We start from the raw sequence: 6,501 nt of genomic DNA, 5'->3' as shown, positions 1-6,501 counted from the left end.
CTGCCCTCACCCCTGCCAACCTCTCCAGGTTACTTTGAAACACAAAACAGGTGATGAGTGTGAAAGTAGGTTATAGCCTCTAAAATATATTCATGTAAGGAACAATTATGTCATTATTAATAAAAACATTAAATGCTCTGAAATACCAGGGACATTAGTAACATCATCCCTCAAAGGAAAAATGACATCATGAAGCTCACCGAACTGTTCAGAGATCCGTTTGGACTAATTTTGTCCTAGGAGGAGAAAGGGATTGAGAAAGCTCTCATTTTGGGTTCATGGAGCCTCTTCGGGTTAGGCGTGATGTTTTCATTTTTGTTTAATTTTGTTTTCTGGGGAGTCAGCAGCGGGTCTAATTAATGCCATCAAAAGCATGACATTTAATTAACTAAATCACACGTTGAGCCTAATGATAACATATTTCAGCACCCGGCAGGCAGTGATGGTCTCTTGGGCCATTTCTAAGGAGGCTTGTGATTTGATAAGGAGAAGCCCTTCTCAGCCGAATCAGAGGTCCCCCGAGAGGAGCAAGAGAAGGCACAGCTCGCGTATGGCCCCCATGTTCTCCCAGAGACAAAGAGGAGGAATGGCAGAGAGGAATGGGGCCATTCTACGGATGGCTTCTTCATCTTTTAAAGAGGCTTGTTGGAAATCCAGAGGCCCATAACAACAAACTTAGTGTCTAAACTGCCTATCCCGTGTCTTGGTTCATTCCAATTACCACTGGTGGAACAGAGCAGGGAAAACAAAGCCCGGCAGAGAAGGACCTAGCAGGGGGCTGTCTGAAGCAGATGGGGAACTCCCTCTGAGCGGCCAAGTATGTGGATGTGGGCGCCCTCTGCTGGACACTGGGGAATCTACAAGATACCTATCCGGGCAATTACCCAGGGGTCCAGAGCCTTTCCCTCTGGAGGTGAAAGTTCTGGGTAGAATTCCCAGGGACTCATTAGTCATATGAGAGCCCACCAATTTGTCCCAAAGAAAATTGATTTCCAGATCATTCTGTGCCTTGGTTTATGCACATCTCCCTCCTCTGCTGCCCTATTTCCATTATGTTCCCTAAGATCTTCGTGTCACTTTAATTCTGGCTTGCAGGTCTGTTTTCTTTTGTCTGTTCGGTAACAAATCTAGATAAAATGACTTATATAGGGTGTCATGAACTGCATCAAGCTGGGTCATCTAACTTAAACACTCATTTTAGAGAAGAGGGAAGTAGAGGCTTGGAGAGGTGAAGTGGCCCGCTCAAAGTGCCCCAGCACATCAGTGACAAGATTGTCTGACTGCCTTCCCATCCCCGTGACCTTGATACTCCGTCTCCCACACTGGCCCCCAAAGTGTGGTGGGTGACTGAGATTTTCACTTGCATGGAGCCTCAGAGGAAGAGAGCGTCTCCTGGTGGTGAGGGTATGGGCTCTGGAGCCGGGGGTCCTGGGCTGTGTGACATTAGACCACAAAGAGGCACATGACCTCTTTGTGGGTCAGTGTTCTCATCTAACACGGAGGTGGTGAGGGTTGAAAGCAGGTAAAGCATTCAGTAGAGTGCTTGGTACAGAAAAGGTGTTCAGAAGATGATCATTTCCATTGCTTCTGTGATTGCATGGTAGTCCTGGTCTGAAGATATTATCAGTGGTTATATAATAGAAATACTGGAACAGATATTAAGGGTTGCCTAAATTTTTTTTTGCATTGACCATGAAGACATGCCTCCCTCCAAGTGGAGGGCCATTCTAGGCAGAGTGTGCAACCTGGGGGAGTTTAGGGAAAATGTATGACTGGTGTTCCTTGATGGGAGAGGACAGTTGAGGATGAGACTGAAAATAGGTTAGTGCCAAAAGACCGGTGGCCTTGAATGCCAGGAACTTGGCTTTGCTCTGCTTGCCGTGGGGAGTCATGGCTGACTCTTGAGCAGGGCAGTTTTCCATTTCTCTTGTATGACTTGTTTTTCCTGCTCCTGTGATGTGCGGGCTGTCAGGAGCCCGCCTGATGGCTGCCCCGTCACGTGTCCTCGCACACAAGAGCACACCCGCGGTGGGTATTCAGTATTCCAATCACCTTGAGGTTGTCGCCAAGGAGCCTACTGTCGCTGGCGGCCACGTCAGAATGAAGAACGAGCTGGGCCGTCACGGTCGGCCGGTGGCGGGGGCTTGTCGCTTCTAGATTGAGTGCCTGTTTCCTGGTATGGAAATGTGTGGGCACAAAGACGCTGGAGGTCCTGGCAGAGGGGAAGGAAAAGGGGCAAGAGGCTGCTTGCCTTCGGAGAGAGGAGAGAGAGAGAGAGAGAGAGCCCTTCTTGGAACTGCTTTAGGGACTGTCTCCCAGAAAAGGGTGGTCAGTCCTTTTAGCAAAGGCTGCCTCCAGCTCCTCAGGTGCACGTCACCTCCTCCTGCTGCTGCGGGTCGCCCAAGTCCACGCCTCCCCCCTTCTTTGCTTGGTACTTTAGTTCCTGCATGCTGCCAATTCTTATTTGCTGGGGTGAGCAGGAGAGGTGGCCGAGAGAAAGGAAACAGGTTCAATTCTGATGGATGTTGCAAAGTGAAAGCCCAGCGGAGTCTGGCGTTTGGATGATGCAGCCCCAGGAGCCCCCGTCAGGGACTCAACAGTCAGAGCGCACACGTGTCGGGGACCCCATCAGCTAGAGGTGGCAAACCCGCAGGCTTGAGGGCTATTTGCGGGTGGATTTGGTTTGGCACCAGCATGTTTTTGGTTTTTGTTTTTATCCAATGTTCAAATGAGATGGCAAGATTTTAAAATTGGATTATTTCTTTTAATATAAAAATATGAATTCTGGCTTCTCTTGAAAGCGAGACCATTTAACGGCATCGGTCTGCGTGTACCCTTGGCGGCAACCTGTGAGGAATGGGCAGACTCTGCCCTGCTTTAAATAGGGCAAGAGTTCTCACGTTCCCCACGGTTCCCGCCTGGTCTCTGTTCCGTTGTCCTGGCCAGCCTGGCCCTGATCTGGGCTGACCTCTTCATCTTAAAAGTAAGAGCAGTGAGGTTCAGAGAGGGCTGATAATTTGCCCACGGTCACACAGTCTCCAGCTCGGAGAGAGTAAGTGCCATTTCCATGATGGGATTTGAGATGTGGTAGAAAAGACTGACATTTTTTTTCCATTTCCCCGGGGAACATTAATTTCCCACCTCTTCCATCTGCTCCATGACCATCTGCAGTGGATCTCAGAGAGAGATATCTGTGGCCATATTACATTTCTGGTCTCCTTCAGAGCATATCCCATATACAGTAAAACCTTGGTTCTTGAGAATGATTTGTTCTGGAAACATGATTACAATCTGAAGCACGCATAGTCAAAGCAAATTTCAAGACCCATTGGCTCAGTTGTGATCATGTGACGTTCGGCGTCACGTACTACTTGTATTGCAAGATATCGCTCATTTATCAAGTTAAAATTTATTAGAAATGTTTGCTCGTCTTGTGGAACACTCGCAAAACAAGTTACTCACAATCCAGGGTTTTATCTTTGCTGCTTTTTCTGACTCATGCAGGCAGCCTCACTCTGCCCCTCAGACTCAGGTACACTGAACGGCATCACCACTGGGAGCTAAGCAGCGGAGCCAGAGTTCTAGAATTCTCCCCTGTAGTTCAGGCTCACAGGGTCTTATCTGGCCGGGAGGGGGAGTGTCATAACCTCAGGAGGGGGTTGTCAAAATTCAAAGGAATGAAGCATAGAATGTACCTAGCTAGTAGTGGTCATGGTGGCAAAAATCTGCCACTCGATGTTAGAAGTTATTATTCTAGAGAGACTCAGAGCTGCAGGTGTCTGAAGAGATCATCTTGTCCAACTGGCTCATTTTTATGATTAAAGCTATAACATGTACTTGTGGTAAAAAACAAAGAGTAGAGAAGGAAATAAAGTGAAATGTAAAAGCCTTTCTCTCTTTCACCACCTCCATATAGTCTCATTTCCCCAGAGGCCACCACAGTTGAGTTTCTCATGTATCTTTCCAGAAATTTTATTTACATATGCATCGTAAATAACTTGTATCCTATATTTTGACACAAATGTAATCAGACTATTCATGCTGTTCTGATACTCGCCTTTTTATTTAACAATATGTAGTAGGTCTCTTTTTGTGGTCGCACAAAGAGATCTCATTATTCCCCCATTTTCAATCAAGGATATTTCATAGAAAGATTATACTGATCAACAAACTAGTTCTGCAAAGAGCCGATATTTTAGGTTTTGTGGGTCATAGGGTCTCTGTACTATCTCCTACTACTTGTTCTTTTAACAATGCTTTAAAAATATAAGGACCATTCTTAGCTTGTAAGCCATACCCAAACAGGCCACGTTTGGTCCCTCATGGTGGCTCATTTCCCTAGACTCCTACGTGGACAGTTAGGTCACTGCTCTAAACAATGTGGCCAGGATCATCTCCGCTGCATCTTCCAGTGTGTGTTGAGTTTATCTGGGGGATAAATTCATGGGAGTGCTTCTGCTGTGACCTATTTTTAAGTCATGGCAGATACTATCTCAGCCTCCTCATTTTATAGATTAAGAAATCCAGTGGGGGGCGCCTGGGTGGCTCAATCAGTTAAGCATCTGACTTCAATTCAGGCCACAATCTCACGGTTTGTGCGTTCGGGCCCCGCGTCACGCTCTGTGCTGACAGTTAGCTCAGAGCCTGGAGCCTGCTTCAGATTCTATGTCTCCCTCTCTCTCCGACCCTTCCCTGCTTGTGCGGTCTCTCTCTGTCTCTCAAAAATAAATAAACATTAAAAAAAAAAGTGAAAAGAAGAGTCCAGTGTCTCCCAGCGAGCCAGTGGAACAGGACTAGAAATTACTTTCCCAGCACTTGACCAGGGTTCTTTCCACTGTAGTAGACCCTGTCCCTGGCTGATGCCTTGCATGGAACTTGTTTTGGGACATGGAGTAGGAAAGACTCAAGTTTCAAATCACAGAGCGAGGCTGCAGGAACCAGAAACCTGAATGCTCCCAGATCTCTTTTCCTTCCTGCCTCTCATTCCTGCTTCTTGTTGTCACTCTTGCTCCTGCTCTAGACCATGCCAGCTCACGATGACCACCAGCATCTCCAGGATCGGTTTGTAGCCTCTGCATGAAGGAAAGGAAAGAAGCATGAATCACAAATGACACTTTGGCTGCAATTAACAGAAGATCCAGGCACAAAGTAATTTAAATACAAAAGGAAATTTATTATGTTACATAATTGGAAGTCCAAGAGGTAGGGCAGGCTCTACTCAACATGGTTAGTGGCTTGATAAGTCGTCATGGACCCTGGGTCTTTGTATTTCATGTTTTTATTCTCAGTGCCGGCCTCATCTTCACCCTGTTGTAGGATGATTGGACAGGTTCCCAGTGTCACATGTAGACCCCAAAACAGTCTGGAGCTTCTCCTCAGGACAGAGGAAACATGCCTGGGGACACCCCAAACACACTCCCCTCATTGGGCAGAATTGGCTCACATACCAGTTATTGACTCAATTACTGATAAGAGGGATGAGCTTATCATCATTGGCTTAAATTACCCAGGGTTCCATGGGTGTCGGGACATCTAGTATCCTATCTATCTTAGAGTGCTAATTCCTCAAATTAGCTATAGAGACATTGCAGAAAAGGATTTTGTTGCCTTGTCTTGGGCCATATAGTCTACCTCCCAGACCAATCCCTATGGTCAATTTGATGGGGAATTATTATTGAGAAGCTTGGATGAAGTAGTTACCCCTTGATCAGTTGCTCTGGTGTAAGTGTGGTACAGGTTTTGAGAATGGAGGGAGGGATAAGGAGAATCTGCTTCCCCCAAAGAAATGCATGGCCATTGTGTCCACCACACCCTTTAGATCAGGACGTCTCAGCTCTCAGGAAGTTGCCCAAGGAGAGGAGGAGCACTAGAATTCTAGCCAGGCTCCTTGGGTGAATATCCTGGCTCCTCTGCTAACCACAGGGCTCCACTCACTGTTTCTGTGCTTGAGTCTCTCCCCAGGGGACCACCATGCCTCGGCAGCCTAGTACCTCATGAGGATCAACGAGGACATGACAAAAACAGCAAGGGAGGGAGACGTACTGGACAAGGGATGGCAGAGGTGCTGATGCCGAGACGGAGTTTCAGGGTGAGGCTTCCCTGATTCTTCGGTGTCCCGGCTTCTTTCTCCCTGCAGAGCTGCTCCTGCCGCGTTTCTTTGTTTTCTCTCCTTCTGAGGTCCCTTTACTCTATTTGGGCACTGGAATGACTAGACTGCGGCTTTTCAACAGATTGCTCTCTTGTGGTTTCTCTTTAATGATGGCTTTGTTAACATCGAAAAGATGTATTCAGCCAAATTGCTTTTGGCCTTCTGGTTTTCTGCTAATGTGTGTATATGTATATGTATATGTATATGTATGTATATACAGCGTGTCCAGTGTATATACCTACATATACATATATGCACACACATATATATTTCAGGTTAAAATTTTCCTTCTCTTTTGTATGTTTGAAATGCATTTGGAACATAATTGGAGAGTTCAAATGCTTTCACTATGC

The 6,501-nt window shown here is 46.6% G+C and overlaps 1 long non-coding RNA gene across 2 annotated transcripts; it reads left to right on the top strand.

The window, feature by feature from the left end:
- The first annotated feature begins 2,090 nt into the window (after positions 1-2,090).
- LOC115293592 lies at positions 2,091-6,171 on the top strand. Of its 2 annotated transcripts, none has more exons than XR_003909513.1 (3): positions 2,091-2,176; positions 5,021-5,148; positions 5,962-6,171. It is a non-coding gene; the product is annotated as an uncharacterized LOC115293592 (long non-coding RNA). The 2 variants fall into 2 exon arrangements; XR_003909512.1 differs by lacking the exon at positions 2,091-2,176 and adding an exon at positions 2,300-2,366.
- The last annotated feature ends 330 nt before the right edge of the window (positions 6,172-6,501 follow it).

This window comes from Suricata suricatta, chromosome 6 (assembly GCF_006229205.1).
Source record: "Suricata suricatta isolate VVHF042 chromosome 6, meerkat_22Aug2017_6uvM2_HiC, whole genome shotgun sequence".
Classification (NCBI taxonomy): Eukaryota; Metazoa; Chordata; class Mammalia; order Carnivora; family Herpestidae; genus Suricata; species Suricata suricatta.
This window is presented reverse-complemented; position numbering and strand designations above follow the sequence as displayed.